Here is an 18,659-nt window from a genome sequence, read left to right on the forward strand (position 1 = left end):
GGAAGAGCTACTAAATCAGACATCACCGGGGATTAAGATCCCAGGGACGTGACGCTGCTGGGGTGCTGGATGACGGACGTTCTGCAACATTTTTACTCTGGAGGCATTAGCTTTATCTAGACGAAGGGAAGGAGGTAAAAATGCAGGGTTTTCCCTGCCAGAGGACTGCCACTGAGTACACAGGAACCTGCAGAGACTCTGGTAGTCTGATGGAGCTCAGCTGGAAAGACAAATTTAGAAACCTGAAAGGCCAGCATGTCAGTGGGAAGGAGAGTAAAAAACTAAGCCTGCTACTGTTTGGGGGTTTTAAAAAACATATACTTTATTTTTAAGAGCAATTTTAGATTCACAGCAAAACTGAGCAGAAGATACATACGTTTTCCATATATCCCCTGTGTATTTTTTTTCCCTAAAGACATTTGAGGAATTCTGAAGCAGCAAGTTTAAGCAGAAGAGAACCTCTGAAAGGCAGAACAGTGCAGGTCTAGGAATTGCAGTAGAGACCTCACCAGGAGAAAAGGCCCCAGGAAATTCTCCAGGCTCTGAGTTGGAAGCCTTCAGCAGGTTCTGCCAAGAGTATGATCACATCAAAAGCAGACGAAAACTTAGGAGTCTGCAGTCCAGTTGAGAGTCAGTTTAATCTCAAATTGAGTTAAATTAAAATGATCTTTCCTTCCTTCAATTACCTTGCCAAGGAAACAGTGACTGTTCTCTGCAGGATGTAAAATAATTAGGAGACTATAAATATTTGTAAAGACACTGATATTTAACCAAAAATTTCTAGAAAATTTAAGAAAGGGAACCTTAGAACAAAATCTAAGGGGAAAATTAATGGAAACAAATAGACCTACAGGTGATCTAAATATCGGAGTTGGAAACAAAGTTTTGCAAATATTTCTGGTTTTTAAAATAAAGGAAATAAAGAGAAAGATGGAGAAATAGATAAAGAATATAATAAAGGTTGCAATTTTAACAGAATATTGCTATCTGTAATAAGAATTGAGTAGAAATCCTAGAGATGAAAAGAAACAAAATAACCAAAATCAATAAATTGATAGCTTGGTTTATAAGAGAAAAGAGGATTCTGTAAGACAGATCAATAGAAAATTGATCTGAATCATAGAGAGGAGCTGAATCAGAAAAACTGAATCAAAGAGAAGACCAAAAAAATTAAAAATGAACAAAATAAAAGAGATGCATGAAATTTAATGAAATGTTTTAATACGCATACAGTTTCAGAAAGAGCAAAAGGAGAAAAATGAGACAAAAATAATATAAAAGCAGATAAACTGAGACTGTTGCCGAAGTGATTTATGACATCAACTTTCAGATTCAAGAAGTGTAGGCAACCTATACAGAAGAAATAGTAAGAAAGATACTATAAGGCAGATCTTAGTGAACACACTAGAAACCTAAGACAAAGTGGAAAAAGTTTTAAAGCAGTCAGAAAAAAAGACACAACTTTTTTTACAGAAGCAACTAAAACTGCAAAAAGACTTCCATTTCATCGTGTAAACACAGTTATCTTTAAGCGCTGAAACAGCTTCTAATCTAGAATTCTATATCCATCAAAAATCGTTCAGAAATAGACACAAAATAAAGACATTTTAAGAAAAGCCATAATGGAGAAAGGACAACTGCACTCAGATAATAAAATGAGTTTTTCAGGAAAAAGAAAAATGGCCTCAGATGGGAACATGGAAATGCAAGAAAGAATAAGGAATAATGAGAGAGTAACTACGTGGGTAAATATAAATACCTATGACCTATACAACAGTAATAAATGATAAGTCTTCTGGAGTTTAAAAAATAATAGAGTTAAAACACAAGATAACAATAATGCAAAAGGGTCAGATAAAGGGAAAAGTTCCTAAACCCTGTTAGGTGGTAAAATGTCAGGGATCGCATGTCTCAGGGAATAGTAAGCTTGGAGAATCATAGGTAACCACTTAATAAAGGGGAAAAGGAAAATTAATAAGTAGTTGATTCACACACTTGAAAAAGAGAAAAAGGAATAGCAATATGCAGATGGGTCACACAGAAAAATGAAAAGTAAGATGATGCACATAAACCCAAATATATCAGCAATTGGATTAATTGTGAGTAGACTAAATATTACAATTAAAAATCTAAGATTCTTAGAGTGGATAAAATAAACAATATCTAGTTATATTTGCTTATAGGAGAATCATTGTAATAGATGCATGCAAAAGTTTGCAAGTAAAGGAATAGAAAAAGGGTATACTATACAATCACTAACTAAAGGAAAGCTTGTGTCGCAATATAGTATCAGGCAAAGTAGAAAAATTACTGCTTTTTTAAGGCAAAAAACAGTAATAGTGCATAAACAGAGATAGAGAAGGATAGTTTATTATGATAAACAGGAAAGTACAACAAATATTAATGTCTATGTACCAGTTAATATTTTAAATATATAGAATATAAATAATATAAATAGGCTATAAATTCTGTAAATAAAATGAATCATACAATAAATAAATATGAGGTAAAGATAGACGGAAGTAAGAGAAAGATCTACAATCATAGAGAATTTAACATCTCTCTCTCAATAAGTAATAAAAGAAGGGCAACCAAAAGACTGGCCAATATTAAATGACTCATTCTAATTGTAACATACAGAATACTACCAGAATACTACAACTAACAATAATGGAATAAAACTTCATTTCAATAGCATGTATAAATTTACCAAAACTGATATTAATACACTTTCAAATATTCAGATAAATCAGAGTATATGCTCTTCCCACATTGTAATTAAAATAGAAGTAAATAATGAAATGCTAAATATAATATATCCAACTATTCAGAGGGTAAGCTGGAAGCTTCCAAATAGCTCCTCTGTCAAGGTAGAATTAAAAATGAAAATTAGAAAATATTTTAACTGATGAAATATCTATCAAAATATGGAGTATACAGATCAAGCACTACTTAGAAGGAAGTATACAGAAGGAATATAGAAGAAAAAGAATAAAGATAGAAAATCAATAACCTAAGTTCCCATTTGAAGGTTAGGAAAGAGAATGCTGGCCAGGTATGGTGGCTCACACCTGTAATCCCAGCACTTTGGGAGGCTGAGGCGGGTGGATCACGAGGTCAGGAGATCGAGACCATCCTGGCTAACACGAGGAAACCCCGTCTCTACTAAAAATACAAAAAAACCAGCCGGGCGAGGTGGCGGGTGCCTGTGGTCCCAGCTACTCGGGAGGCTGAGGCAGGAGAATGGCGGGAACCCGGGGGGCGGAGCTTGCAGTGAACCAAGATGGCGCCGCTCACTCCAGCCTGGGCCACAGAGCGAGACTCCGTCTCTAAATAAATAAATAAATAAATAAATAAATAAATACTTAAGAATAAACCTAGCAAACAATGTGGAGGACCTCTACAATGAAACGAGAAAACATTATTAAGAGCACTTGTAAATGACGTCAATGTATCTGGAAGGGTACACCATGTTTGTGAACAGGAAGGCTCACTATTGGAAATATGTTCATTCTCTCTATATTAATACATAGATTCAGGTCAATTCCAATCTATATCACAGCAGATTTTGTGAAAATTTGCAACCTTAATCATAAAATTTACATGGAAATGCAAAGGCTAAGGATAACCAAGGCAGTTTTGAGAGAGAAAAACAAAATTGAAGGACTTACATGGTTAAATTGAAAAAAAGACAGTGACAAGTGCTGACAACAATTTAAATAATAGGAACTCATACTCTGTTGATGGGAGTGCAAATTGTAATAGCTTCTTTGCAAAACTGTTTGGCGGTATGTATTAAGTCTGAATATATATATATATATTTATGTGTGTGTATATATATAAATAAAAAGATATCATTATTCAGAGTTAAGATGATTATATATACAGAATATCCTCCCAAAATCTATAGCTAAATATTTTAATTAAATAAAGTAAATTTGGCAAAATTACTGGATAAATTGCCAGCATATTTTAATAAAAATAATTTTTTTTACATCTCAAGAATAAATAGACAATGAAATTAAAAAATATTATTTACTACAGTATAAAAATAAATACTTGGCTGGGCGTGGTGGGTCATGCCTGTAATCCCAGCACTTTGGGAGGCCGAGGCGGGCACATCACGAGGTCATGAGATCGAGACCATCCTGGTTAACACGGTGAAACCCCGTCTCTACTAAAAATACACATCCTCAATAAAAATGTTATTTAAAAAACAACATATATATGTTATTGAATATACATATATTCCTGAATATATATGTATAAAGAAAACTCCTAAGACATTATGTTAAGTGAAAAAAAGCCAGACACAGAAAGACAGATAATGCATTATCTCACTTATATATGGAATCTAAACAAGTTGAATTCATAGAAAGAATAGAATGGGCCGGGCGCGGTGGCTCAAGCCTGTAATCCCAGCACTTTGGGAGGCCGAGACGGGCGGATCACGAGGTCAGGAGATCGAGACCATCCTGGCGAACACGGTGAAACCCCGTCTCTACTAAAAAATACAAAAAACTAGCCGGGCGAGGTGGCGGGCGCCTGTAGTCCCAGCTACTCGGGAGGCTGAGGCAGGAGAATGGCGTAAACCCTGGAGGCGGAGCTTGCAGTGAGCCGAGATCGCGCCACTGCACTCCAGCCTGGGTGACAGAGCCAGACTCCGTCTCAAAAAAAAAAAAAAAAAGGAAAGAATAGAATGGTGGTTAGTAGGGGCTGGGAGTGGGAGAAATGGGGAGAAGTTGGTCAACAGGTACAGGAATTCAAGTTCTAGGATATGTTTTAGACTATGAATAACTGAAAGGCATACACATATTCATCAAAAGATATTTAAAAATTCATAGTGGCACTATCCATAATAGCCTAGACTTGAAATCCCAATGCCCATCAATAGACTATCAGATAGATAAATTGTGATATATTGATGGAATAAATACTATACAGTAATGAGTACGAATAAAGTATCGCTACATGTCAAAACATGTCTGGATCTAAGAATATAATGTTGAAACAAAAGAGTCTATAATATAAAATTCTATTCTACCAAGTTATAAGACAGGTAAATTAATACATGTTATTATAAACCATGATAGTGGTTACTTTCAGGAGTAGACAGAGGAATGGAGCATGAGGAGGGCTTCTTGTGTGCAACTAATGTCTATTTTATGTATTGATCTGACCATTGGTACATAAACATTTATTTTCTAAAGCTTAATCTAGCTCTACACATCCTCAATAAAAATGTTATTTAAAAAATTACACATGGTAAATGGGATAGAAAAATCTGTCCTGCAGTAAAATGGACTATTTTGAATTAAAATACTGTGAAAAACATAAGCATCATGAGTGAATGCAATTAAAAGCATCGTTCTCGTTGACCAAGTTCAACTCCATCCAGCCGTAATAAATGTTTCAGTAGCAGAGGTTGACCATAATAAGTACTTTTGCAGGCACAAAGCCAAACCCAGATAAGCCTCAGTAGGACTTTGTCCAAATTCTTAATTCAAAAATGCAGTATTCATTTTAAAAGCTAATTTTAGTCATCCTGTTAAATCTTTGTTACACTGGGCTGCTCTATTCACTTTTCTCAGTATTTACTAATCCTTCAAAATAATTGAAAGCAATTTTATAGAAGCATGAAATGAGTTTTCATGGATTTTAATCTACATGAAGTGGCCTTCAAAATTATATTTGATCCTGAGTAGATTATCTGTTTATGTTTTTTTTCACTCTCTCCTATTACCTTAACTTTGCTGAGTCTCATATGTTGTTCACAAGAAGAGTTTTATTAATTGTTAAACTAACAACATAAGTGAGAACATACAATTTTTTGTCACCAACTTCACTAAAAAGTACGTTAAAATGCTTATCCTGAAAAACTACTTCCATTTCTTGATAGACTAACATATGCCACTAATTTGTACAGAACTTGTTATTTGGATTACATAAAAATGGATGAATATATTATTCATGCCAAGATTCATATAATACAGAAACATTATATATATACACATGTCCATATATACATGTGATACACATACACATGTAATAATGTCCCCCCTCCTCAAATCTAATTTCAGTTTCCTCTCCCTGTGTCTTTCTTTGGGCTGACTGACTACACTGCATCATTGCTGAAATGACTTGTCTTTAAGAATTTGCAGAATCCTTAAACTCAGAGTAGTATTTGACATACCAATTTCTATTTCTTATATGAAAAATAAAGCTTCTATTTAAAAATGTCCTGTTTTCCAGGGGCCTCAAAGTGGCGGTAGTAATAAGGAGCATTTAGTGTTTGTCCATAAGGACAATTTACTAAGCACTTTCCAAAGCCATCTCGCTTTATCCTCCGAACATCCTGTGTTTTAAGTATGTACTATATCCAATATGGAAATCCTCCCTGGAGTAGGGAGTAAATACCTAGAATCACAGTTATTAAGTTCACATCTGATGCCCAGTATGGTGGCTCACACTTGTAATTCCAGCACTTTGGGAGGCCAAGGTGGGTGGACTGCTTGAGCTCAGGAGATGGAGACCAGGCTGGGCAACACGAGAAAACCCCATCTCTACTAAAAACACAAAAACTTAGCTGGGTGTGGTGGCACACGCCTGTAGTCCCAGCTACTTGGGAGGCTGAGGTGAGAGGATCACTGGAGCCTGGGAGGGAGGTCGAGGCTGCAGTGAAACGAGATGACACCACTGCACTCCAGCCTGGGGTCTCAAAAACAGAAAAACATCTGAATTTTGAGTTCATGAAATCTGACTCCAAAATCTCAATTAATCCATGGAACCATTAACTAGTTCTTACCTGAGCCTCAATGAATCTCTCATTGGAACGTAATACTGAGAGGGTATTAGGTGGTCAGATGGTACCTGTGAAGCACTGGGGACAATCAGCTATCTTAAAGTCACAAAGGTACCAGCATATTTCCCAATATGTTTACCAAGCAGTTGATTGAAATTTAGAAAAAGTTGTCTAAAGAAGTCATGACTTACACTTTGCTATGATAAAGTTAACAAAATAAACTGTGAGAGCCTGAGTATATCTGGCTTTAGCCTCTGTGGTAATTATGGATAGCATTCCCAGTTATCACACATCTCTCCATTCTCCTCGCACTGCTCCAACTATCCATACTTAGAACACCGTTTGAAATGAGGCATAACAACATGACTTGCTTTGGCTAATGAGATGTGAGCAATGCAATGTGTGCAGACGCTGAGCATCTCCTGGGGCTCTGTTTACCACGGTCCAACCCGAAGTTTCCTGCAATGACTCCGACATCGTGGTGTGACAGGACGTCCTCCACCCGAGGGACCACGTGTGCAGCTAAGTTGGTCCCAGCCCCTGCCAGGCCAGCTTGGCTATAAGTGGTGAACCAGAAATAAAACACAACCAAATATTTTACACCCAAAATCTATTTCTTTGATACATTTTGAAATGCCCCTGCAAAGTTGTCTCTTGTGGGGAAAATTTGCATTCTGTAGGGAATCCCCTTCCCTTACCAGGTCTTTTCCTGAGAGTCTGACACCTTTTAAGGTCCAAAGAGTGACATTTACCATCTATTCTCTCTGAACTTTGGCTTCCACAACCTCCTTTTATCTTAACTACAGCATTTCTGTCTTCACCTGTAACTTTTGTCCCCTTAAAATGTATAAAACAAAGCTATAGCCCAACTACCTTGGGTTTTCAGAACCTCCTAAACCTCCAGAGGCCTGTGTCACAGACCACGGTCCTCAGATGTGGCTCAAAATAAAACTCTTCAAATATTTTAATTAAAAAATAATAAATAAAATGAATGAATCTTGCTTTCATAGAGGTGGTATATGTTATATCTTATTTACTCACAATTTCATGTTGGATGTTACCCATAATCTTCTTTAATAGTCACGGCTGAGGCTGAGCATGGTGGCTCACACCTATAATCCCAGCACTTTGAGAGACCAAGGTGGTCAAATCACCTGAGGTTGGGAGTTCAAGACCAGGCTGAGCAACATGGAGAAACCCAGTCTCTACTAAAAATACAAAAAATTAGCCAGGCGTGGTGGCACATGCCTGTAATCCCAGCTACTCGGGAGGCTGAGTCAGGAGAATTGCTCGAACCCAGGAGGTGGTGGTTGCAGTGAGCTGAGATCACGCCATTGCACTTCAGCCTGGGGAACAAGAACGAAACTCCATCTCAAAGAATAAAAAAGGATAATGGCTGAAACATAAATAGTACTTACTATACACCAGGCCCAAGTCTAGTCTTCTCAATAACTCTAAGGAAGTAGGTGATACTATTTTTTTTTCCATTTTGTCAATGAGAAAACATGTTCTAAATCATACAGCTAACAAACAGTAGAGGTAGCTAGGACTTGAACCCAGGCTCTCTGCTCACACAGACATGTGAGAATGTCTTTAGGAAAAATGTGCCTCAGATAAATTAAAAGAACACACAGCTATACAGGGACTGTAGAAAGGCTTGACTGGAGGATCTGACTTCAGGTTCTCTGAGGTTTTGTGAAACTCCAGTATAAAAGGGACCTCCTTAAGTGTTGGTAAGTACTCGCAGAAATAAATTTAGAGGAAGTTAATTATTTCTCCCCTTGCCTTCTCTCTCACTCTCTTTCTCTCTTTCCCTCTCTACTCTCTCTTTTTTTCCATGGGTGGAGGGGGGCCTCAGGAATTAATCTTCAAACCTGAGATTTTAGTTTTCCTTTTGTTTGAACTTGCTAATAAATACTAACAATAAAAAATGTTACTAGCAAAATGACATAGCTAGTGATATGATGATGCAACGGGTAACTTTTAGAAGACATACTTAACCCTGTCTAATTTGTTGCCTGGTTCTAGAAACAACTAAAACTCTGCAAAATCCTGAGTTAATAGTACTTCCTCCTATGCAGCAAAAAATCAGAAGAGTTAAAATTATTAGTTGTAGTTTGTTTTTACTTTTCTCTCAATATATATAGAATTACACAGCTGAAAAAAACCCAGTCTTTTCTTGATAGATAGTATAACATCTAAATCCATCTAGACTGTTATCCAGCCTTTTAAGAATATATAACCCACATAAAAACCAACTCAACAATCGATTTCTTTTCTTTCTCTACTATTTCCAACATGAATTTCTTCACATAAAAGACTTCTAGGTTTCTACTTCCTGCATTTGCTCAGGTTATTTTTGTCCACAACGTCACCTTTGTAATTTCCTTTCTGTCTGCAAAAATTCTCCTGTTCTTAGTGTCCAGTGTGACTTCTGGTTCTCCTTAAACTACTTCGTCTCCGTTAGTTTAATTCATATGATCAATTCTGTGCTGCTATTCCCAGAAACAGTAGGTGCTGCTTTATATATTCAACAGCTTTTATGTTTGCTTTCTGTGCTCAGATTATCTTTTCATGTGTTTTCTTTCATAAGTTTTAAGCTCCTTAAAGAACTGACTTGTTCACGCCTGTAATCCTGGTACTTTGGGAGGCGGAGGCGAGTGCATCACGAGGTCAGGAGATGGAGACCATCCTGGCGAACACGGTGAAACCCCGTCTCTACTAAAAATACAAAAAATCAGCCGGGCGAGGTGTCGGCGCCTGTGGTCCCAGCTACTCGGGAGGCTGAGGCAGGAGAATGGCGGGAACCCGGGGGGCGGAGCTTGCAGTGAACCAAGATGGCGCCGCTCACTCCAGCCTGGGCTACAGAGCGAGACTCCGTCTCAAAAAAAAAAAAAAAAAAAAAAAAATGACTTGTGCTTTCATATATAGGAAAGAATCTAGTGCAGGACTGTGAACGCAATGTGTACATGAATGCTTTTTGAGTCAACTCTACACAGTGATACCTTATAATCAAAAGTTGCTTCTAAGTGATTATTGTATACCATAAAATATTATAGCGTTGATTCAAGCAAACAACTGACCCTTTGTTAACCATTGATGATATCACCAATGCTTCTTTTATGGCTTTTTTAATATGAAAATCCTGAGATGTAGGACTTGCTTTACCTTTTCTCCTACCAGTAAATCAAAAGTTCCCCCGTTCCTTTCTCAGCATGGATCCCTCTACCCTCTGAAGGGGCCACCATCCCTACTTTTTTAATAATTAGTTTTTTCTCTTGCCATTTTGTAACCTATATTTCCATTTTGAAACATGTTCGGTATTATTTCAATCTTATAAACTTTGTAGAAGTTTGATTTATATATTCAGTTTTGAAAAAATGTTCCATGTTCATTTAAAAGAATATTTTTTTCGGTAGTAGTTGGGCACCATATCATTTACATGCCATTTATATACTCAACCAAGATTGTGAATCATAATTTTTGTCTGAAGTTTCTATCAATTACTTAGGGAGATAGGTTAAAAATCTTTTGCCATCATTATGATCATGGGTTTATCTTTGTCTGTTTCTTCTTTCAGTGGTCTCTCTCTCTCTCTCTTCCCCCCATGTCCCCCCTTCTGTCTCTCTCTTTTTTCTCTCTTGGCCAAACTCGTTAATGGCAATTTTTCTTTGAAGACTCTATATATTACCCAAATAGATTGGTTAAAAATCTGCCACTATAATCATGATTGTGAATAAAAGGGAAAAAACAATTTTGAAATACAGAGCATGTACTGCAAATTATGTAACCTGTGGAGAAGGGTCAGAGCAGCATCCTGTATTGAAACACATTAATATTCTACAGCAAAGCCACCACTATTCATGTGAAATGAAATAAAGACTATAAATGACCTTACATAATTTCAGCTCAGGTTTTGGCAGCAAATTTGCAAGTCTTTCAATTTTCAGAGCTTTGTGAATTTCATCATTGTGGATGAGAGATTTTGTATGTGTATTCTGAGGGAATGCTACATGCAGGATGAATGATGTTATCTTTCAGCAAGTGGGTCATACAGTTCTGTACTTCATCTCAAGGAATGTCCCTCTGAAGTATAATTTTCTAATATCAATATAGCTTATATCAATGTATATTGTCATTGCAGCAGCAAATCAATGTGTATGTGATAGTCCACTCATATAAGGACTATTGATAGTCTATAAAATTGTAGTTGGTATTTACATGGTACATGTTATATTTTATATATATTTTAGATATGTCTTCTATAACAGTATATAATTAAATTTTTAAAAGTCTAGTCTGGAAATACTTGCATTATAGTACTCAGTTCCTTTATATTTAATGTAATTGCCATATGGCATTTAATAAAATAACTGTTTAAATATATTATTATGTCTTGTATTTTTGTATTAATTTCCTATTTTTTATGTTTTCTCTCTATTCTTAACTTTTTTGATTAATTTGTATCCTTTTGTGCTTTCTCTTTCTTAATTTGGAAGTTATTTCCTTCCCTATTACTTGTTACCTAAGGAATATATTGACTTGTCAAAATCTAAAATTTATTAATACTTTTAATCTCCAACTAGATAACAATAAGAACCTTAAAACAATGTACCTCCATGCATCCCCTTGGTTTATATGTTATTTTGGCTGTCATTGTTTCTATCTTTTCTAAAACAACTTGGGACATGATGATTTTTGCAGTTTTATAGTCATTGTTCAGATTCCCCCACGTGCTCACCACTCTTTGTTTATTCTCTTCAGCATTTTGTATGTTTAATCTTTTTATTTCTAAAAGTTCCATTTGGCTCCTTTTCAAATCTGTTACATTGCTTTATACAGCTTTCTGTTTCCCTGAAGTTTCTTTAAATCCTTAAAGCCTAGCACTCTTTAAAATATAGAAATATAGTCGATTTATAATGTGCCTAATAATTTTAACGTAAAAGTCTTTGTTCTATTTTTTTTTTTTTTTCAAAAAAAATTTCTCTTACATTGCCTTGTATTCTTGCATGTTTATTGTTGACTCTTCTGCCTTTTTTTTCCAGGAAATTCGTGGAATTTATTTAAGACCTTGAATAAAGGTACACTCCTACAGATGAGTTTTACTTTTGATTTTAAAAGGCATTTAGGAAAAATGTCTAAAATGCCTTAAAATTGACGTTAAGGTTGAGTACACTCGGACTCTCCGGGCATGTGAAAGGCCAGTCTGGGTCTCAAGGTCTGTAGAGTGTTCTTTAACTCTGGCAGCAAGGCAGCCTCTGGGCAGCCCCCGAAACGTGGCCACTTGGGGTGCATTTACTTTGAGTTCACCTTTTCCCTGAAGCTCTGGCTTTGGGGAAATCCTCCCTTCAGGGGAGCCACTTTTCCTATTAGATTGACCATGATGGTAGGCTCTTGGCTTAGACTCCTTCCCTTTGTCCCAAGAGACCTTCAAAACAAAAACGTAGTCTCAGCTATATTAGCAAATACTCTCGGGTTAAGGCTATTTCAGCACTTGGCTTGCTGCTTTAGGGCTTTGCATTCACTTAAATTATAAACCTGATAAATTTTAACAAATCTATCAGCTCCTAAGTATCTTAAAAATATATTTCTAAAATTGCATATACATTTTGAGTATGACTCCTCATGACTTTTACAACCATATATTTAATGAGAATGTGTATTCATTTATTAACAAATTTGTATAAGCATTTACTGGTATGGGACAGATATGCTTAAACTTACTAATAAGATTTAAAAAAACAATGTTTGTGAATATACTGGGGATGTCATTTTGCTATTTCATAAAGGTATTTTTTGGTAGGTCAACGGGGAAATCGAATGCCAAGGAAATGGTTTGTTCCACGTCTTTCCAGAGCACGATCATGTGTCTTCAAGACTCCACATGTTCCATGATAAATCTATTACCACATACAAATACTCCAACACTTTCATCCTGGTGAACTAGTCAATAAAGGTTCCTTTCTTTTAGTATTCAGAACTCCCCTCCTCCTTTGCAAGAGATCTACGAAGCTTGCCCTGTAGGCAAAGGAGCCACGCTGACCTTTGCTGTTGGTCAAGGTCCTCCAGGGACTACTGCATTCTCAGGGCCTTGTCTCCCTTGAGTCAATGAGGTCCCTAAAACTTGGGTTCAAGAAGACACAGAGCCACTGTCACAAAAAAATAAGGCCAGACTGCAACAGTTCTCCAAAGAGCTTCTGAAAACCTGTGAATACTATATGAAAAGCACAATTCAGAGAAGAAAAAAATTCTTTTTCAGGCATCACTTTTTCCAAAATCCAATAAAAGACCAATTCCCAGGTAATTCCCCCATAGGCTACCCCCTCATTAGCTCAGAAGTGTTGGGACTATTCTTCTTCTAACCTGAGTCCTCTCTCTCATCTCATTTCCCAGAGTCTCATAGCCTCAACTTCCTTCTACTGGTCCCATTATATAAAGATATAAAATAAATTACATAACATTATCATAATTTATCTGGAGCCACTGCTTTACTAACCTTCAAAATAGACTTTTATAATATTATTTTTTAAAAAAACAGTATAGCCATTGTCAAAAGAAAAACTTCAGACAAATTAAATTTAACAAAGTTTTTTTGAGCAAAGAATAATTCGTGAACCAGGTAGCACTCAGAACCAGAAGGGGTTTAGAGAACTCCCCTCTGCAACAGTGACGTATTTACAGACAGAGTAAGGAAGTAAAGTACAAAAATAACTTGATTGGCTACAGCCATGCATTTGCCTTATTTGGAAATGATTTGATATAGTTGGCTGCCTGTGATTGGCTGAAGCTTGGCTGCTCACGATTGGTCAAGACTTGGCTGTTTTTTATACTCCTGAGATAGGTTTTCAGTTTGTGTATCCACTAAGTTAGGTTGTAGTTTGTAACGTAGGCACTCAAAGTGCAAAGACAGCCTCAGGCCCATGGCCTCCTGCTTGTGTAATTTACCATTATTTTGTCTCAGCCTCTCCTTTCATGAGTAGACTTAGTGCCTTAATTTTACACAAAGAAGGGCCCTCTAAACTGCCCCCACTGCACCAAATAAAAAGACAAGTCTTCACAAAAAGGTCAGTTATTGCCATCCCACAAAGCACAAACTATACAATCTATTGGCAATACTGCCCATCCAGTGTGGCCCTGACTTTGGCTACTTACATTTCTGTACATTAGAGAAATGTCTAACCCACTGCCAAAGCGTTATATGCACCAGTTCACTTCCTTTGCCCTGGCCCTCACTCTTCCTCTGCTTTTATGTTTTGTTATATCATTTATTGTTATCTGATGTCCTTATTTATCAAAGGCCTCTCCCCACTAGCTTGTAAATGCTTCCATGATGGGGTGTTATGGAGAGAATTGTGTTCTGGGCAGAAATTCATATTTTGAAGTCCTAATCCTCAGTATATCAGAATGGGACCGCTCGATATAGACACTACAGAGGCAAGATGATGTGAAGATTCGGGGAGAAGATGGCCATCTACTAGCCAAGGAAACAGGCCTGGAACCGTCCTTTCCTTCCAATCTTCAGAAAGAACCAAGAGGCTGACATCTTGATCTCAGACTTGAGAATTGGGAAGTAACACATTTCTCTCTTTTAAGCCACGCAGTCATTGGCACTTTTTTACAGCAGCCTTAGCAAACTAATACACAGAAGATTTTTGTTTTGTTTATTTCAGCATCCTCGTGCTTTGGAAAAAAAGAAATAAAGGGAAAAATGAAAATAAGTAAAAAGAAAACAATAAAGATGAGGTAGAAATCAATGAAATTTAATTTAATGATTAAATACCAATAAATGTTTATTATGACAGTTCAAACAAGTCAAGTTTATGGTGAAATTGATGAATAAAAGAATAAAAAAATCAGAGAGGCTATGAATGATTGGATGATAACAGTGTTCTACTAACTAAACACAATGAATGTAAAACATCCTGTAAAACTATCCCCTTTGGTGTCTTCGTTGCTGACTACTATTTTAATTCATACAGACCTAATGACACAGGAAAATTTACAAGACTTTAAAATTTCAAACCCTAAATGCAAACGTTTATGCAAAAGATTAAAGAATACATCCCTTAAAAGTTTTTTTCTTACAGAGTAACGTTTTGAATAATTTCTTCAAGTTTTCTGCAATAAGCATGAAATTACCTTAGGATGAGGAAAAACTCATAAAATATACTTTAAAAAATAAACACATAAAATGCATAGAAAGAGATTCTGCAAAATCAGAGTGCAGAAGTAGATTAGAACATCCTTTCTACAAAATATTTATGAGGTCATGTGGTAGGTAAATAACTTTTTTTAATTAAAAAATTTGGACATTGACGAATCATTATCACAAAAGTAAATGCAAGACTTAGAAAGTTTATGAAGTACGGAACACAGAGGTAGCAGTGTACTGTGCTTTTTGGCTTATCTGGAAATTATTTTTCAGAAATTCAGTATTGAAGAATAGTTAATAACATTTAACATGTGAGAATATTTACTATTTCTAACCAAAATTTTTCTATTTCTGTAAAAAAAAGTTATATATTTTAGTCAACTCCTTGGAAATTAGCTTTTCTGTAATATCATCTATTGAGTTAATAAGTGAGAAATATTCCACTTAAATTATCCCCAAAAAGTCTGGTGACCATATACTCAGTGAGAGAGAAGGGTATCACAAAAAACTATATTTTATATCCACATATCTGAAAAAATACCTGGCAGTCCTCAACATCATTTAGGTACAAAATGGCTTGATTGTCTTATACTGTGAATAAGTATCAGTACTGAAAGAAAAATGTATGATGGGAAACTGCATTGGTAAATACATCAAATAGGTCTGAAAGACCCAATGAGTAAATGAAACTTAGAAGGGAAGAAGTATTTGCTCAACTGACATTAAAACATCTTCCATATGAGAATAACAATTTTCTCCAAATACTTTCCAAATGAGATTTTGTCACCACTCTCAAGTTTGGCTGAAGAAATTAAAGTCATGAGGTCACATGAGATCAAACAAAATGAAAAGTTTAATTAATCATTTTATGAATTAAATCAATGAAGAAAACCAAACTGGAAGACAAATTGTCTTCTGTTTTTGCCAGTAGCAGGTTCAAAAGAGCCTGAATAATTCAGGTGATAGCCTGACATGTTTTATTAATTTTTTACCTTTTTATTATATGATATATCGATCATCATTAGATATCATCACAAGTTTCCCTCTTCTCTCCTCTCACATTCTCCTGTCCTTTCTATTTTTTGAAAGCACTAAACACTGGCATGTTATGTATCTTAGTACTTTACTATCTTCCCCCACTAGAATACGAGTTCTATGTGAGAACAAAAGCTAGAATATAGAAGTATGTGTAATTATTGGAAAAATGTTCTCAATTAAAGATGTGTTTTAGGAAAAGTTAGTGCCTAAATCCAATAGAGTAGAGGAATTTTAGAACTGATTAAAAGCACTATGGAATCCCCACATTTTACAAGTGCCATTAAAAAGGCAAAGATATTAGTTTTAAAATAACAACTTCTTTAAAAAGTGGGCAAAGGACATGAACAGACACTTTTCAAAGGAAGACATTTACGTGGCCAATAAACATATGAACAAAAGCTCAACATCACTGATCCTTAGAGAAATGCAAATCAAAACCACAGTGAATTACCATCTCATGCCAGTCAGAATGGCTATTATTCAAAAGTCAAGAAACAACAGATGCTGGCGGGGCTGTGGAGAAACAGGAATGCTTTTACACTGCTGGTGGGAATGTAAATTTGTTCAACCATTGTGGAAGACAGTGTGGTGATTCCTCAAAGACCTAGATCCAGAAATGCCCTCTGCCCAGCAATCCCATTACTGGGCATATACCCAAAGGAATAGAAATCATTCTATTATAAAGACATGTGTGTTTGTTATAGCACTATTCACAATAGTAAAGACATGGAGTCAACCCAAATGCCCATCAATGATAGACTGAATAAAGAAAATGTGGTACATACACACTATGGAATACTATGCAGCCATAAAAAGGAAGATGATGTCCTTTGCAGGGACATGGATGGAGCTGGAAGCCATTATCCTCAGCAAACTAACATGGGAGCAGAAAACCAAATACTGTATGCTCTTGCTTGTAAGTGGGGGCTGAACAATGAGAACACATGGATACAGGGAGGGGAACAACACACACTGGGGGCTGTTGGGAATATCGGGGTTGGGGGGAGAGAGAGCATCAGGATAAACAGCTAATGCATGCTGGGCTTAATACCTAGGTGACATGTTGATAGGTGCAGCAGACCACTCTGGCACACGTTTACCTATGTAACAAACCTGCACATCCTGCACATGTATCCCAGAACTTAAAATACCATATATTTCAATATTTAAAATTTCATATTGTCCTAACTTAATGACAACAAAAGAACCTCTAGATGATATTGTTAACTGTGTTGCTTATTTAATCTAACCAAAAATTAAGTTTTGAAATGGGAATAATATAGATTGACATTTTTACTTGCAATAGCAAGACTTTTTTGAGGGCCCATCTCCTAAGTCTGTAATGCAGGTACCTGCAGATCCCAAGACAGGAGCCCATTGAGAACCTAGAACGAATTTTTTAAAGCACATAACAATACCCTTTGGAAAATGTTTAGACACACCTCTGGTCCTGGCATTGCAAAAGACTTTGCTTTCCCTGGAAGCAACTTCCTTTTATTTGCATGATTCTTTTGAGAGATTTTCTTGCTTTAATTGACTAATTAAGTTAAAGGCCACAGTATAGTGCTGGAAGTACTTTCCTTCTAAAAACAGCACTTTGGCCTTTAAGTGTTCCAAAGAATGGCCTCCTTCACCACAAGTGCCATAGGGCTTGGCACCTCTGTCCACATGCATACGGTTTCTTTGAGTCTAAAAGCAGAGAGGGAGATAGAAAGCCAGAATCTGCCAGTCTTTCCTGCCTCCCAACTTACTCATTTCCAACGAATGCCTTAGTGACCGGCTGCTAAGTGGGCGAATCCCAGCAAACCACATTCTGCTATGAGTGGAAACGGTTCAAAAGTTTCAGTTGTTCCTTCCAACCAGTGGATCGTCTTTTCCTGTAAACGTGGCCCAAAGACGTTTATATGAAGTTATAGGTGGACTTGACCTTAGTCAGGCTTAGAGGAAAAGGCAGTCTTCCAAGAATTCTAGAACTCAGTGCTTCACATCCAGTCGGAAAGAACCCATAAACAGCGGTACAGAGGTCATGTGGTCCTCTCCCAGCTGAAAACCCTTCGAAACAGCAAACTCAGTAAATGGCTGTGGTATTTATTTGTGCTGTTTATCGCTCTGGTAGAATGTGGACTAGGATAGTAGCCTGGGAGATTATCTTGTGGTGATGATGCAATTCTAGCCCAGTGCTGCACAGCTGATAAGGCGACCTGCAATGTCCTCCCTGAGGCGAGGGGTTTTGAGATTGCAGGAGCCAGCCTGTTGTGGTCGCTGGTGCCCACTGTAATGGGAAAGACCCTCAGCCACCGTCGCCGATGCGTGGCAGTTCTCTGCTCGTGCCTTTTCTTGCTTAACACTAGTGTTTTAATGTTTTGATGGGTGTGACCTTTGTAGACAGTAAGTAAGGTCTTTCTCGTGCTGCGACTGGTACTTGTTCAGGAAAGTTGCAGAGGCCACAGGACAGAAGCTGAAGCCAGGAGTTCATGGCCAAAGCGTCCGGGAGCTCCCTCTGACTATGGCTGGCCTATCGCCAAGCATCTCTCTTTGCTCTACTTGACCCTTTTGGAAAATCAAACTCACTATCACTGTCTTCCAAGAAGGCTTGAACAGAAACTTATTTCTAAATCTTTGATGGTAAAACTAAGCAATTAAAGATTTCTCCAAGCAATTGTTACA

At 36.8% G+C, this 18,659-nt stretch overlaps 1 long non-coding RNA gene across 1 annotated transcript in view; it reads right to left on the minus strand.

Annotated features, from left to right (window-relative positions):
- The window catches only part of LOC105490265 (uncharacterized), a 158,836-nt gene extending 140,782 nt beyond the window's left edge, over positions 1 to 18,054 (minus strand). Inside the window, exon 1 of the long non-coding RNA XR_011614984.1 lies at positions 17,744 to 18,054. This is a non-coding gene — a long non-coding RNA (uncharacterized lncRNA). The remainder of the gene's footprint in view (positions 1 to 17,743) is intronic.
- Positions 18,055 to 18,659: the final 605 nt, after the last annotated feature.

This window comes from Macaca nemestrina, chromosome 16 (assembly GCF_043159975.1).
Source record: "Macaca nemestrina isolate mMacNem1 chromosome 16, mMacNem.hap1, whole genome shotgun sequence".
NCBI lineage: Eukaryota > Metazoa > Chordata > Mammalia > Primates > Cercopithecidae > Macaca > Macaca nemestrina.